Raw genomic sequence first — 809 nt, forward strand, 5'->3', positions numbered from 1 at the left:
AATGTCATCTCGTCTTCTGTGAAGTACGATTCTTCGTTCCCGCGATTGGACATCATCTCATCAGATGCCATCGGACTCTCGAAGATGTCTTCGGTTGTTGTTTCATCTCCGAGTGTGAGATCATCTAGTCTGAGTTCGTTGAGATCATCTGTTGTGATCGTTGGCTGTTCGGTGAGTTCGGTTTTGGCCAGGTTCTCCTTCTTATCCTGGTCTGACATATCCTTTTGCGATGTCAGATCCATCTCCGCGGCTTCTTCTGAGTTCATTCCTTCTTTGGTGACCTCCTGGTTCACCTCACTGTTTCCCGCCGCAGGCGCGGGAGATCGTTTCAGATCATCACTGGAGCTCTCTTGAGCTGACACTGCTTCGAGTGCCTTTTGATATGTCGCTTCCGACCCACGTGAATCTTTCTTCACGGGGACTTTCGGTGCTCGAGTGTTTCGATCATGTCCAACTGGACGCGAGTACGGGTACAAGTCTTTCTTGTACGGGTTATGTGCGCCTTGCTGTGACCCGTGAGAGCTACGGCTCCCCTGACTGCTGTTAGATGTCGGTTCGATGATCTCTTTATCCATGATGATCGGATAACTGTGACGCACCTGCTGGTTTTGCTCACATACACGTTATAATGAGATCGTTTTAAGTCCCTGAGATCGCTTTTTAGCTGATCTACTTCGATCGAGTTCGCTTTTAAAGGGCACTTTTTCGAGAAAAAGATCGAGAGTTTTGCCTCAAAAATGATCTCCTTCAGCTGCTAATATCAATAAAACTACTAGAAAGATCGTTTGGAGTTCGTATTCGGTTAAATT

The sequence above is a fragment of the Paramacrobiotus metropolitanus genome, unplaced genomic scaffold (genome assembly GCF_019649055.1).
Source record: "Paramacrobiotus metropolitanus isolate TYO unplaced genomic scaffold, Prichtersi_v1.0 Parri_scaffold0000081, whole genome shotgun sequence".
Taxonomy (NCBI): domain Eukaryota; kingdom Metazoa; phylum Tardigrada; class Eutardigrada; order Parachela; family Macrobiotidae; genus Paramacrobiotus; species Paramacrobiotus metropolitanus.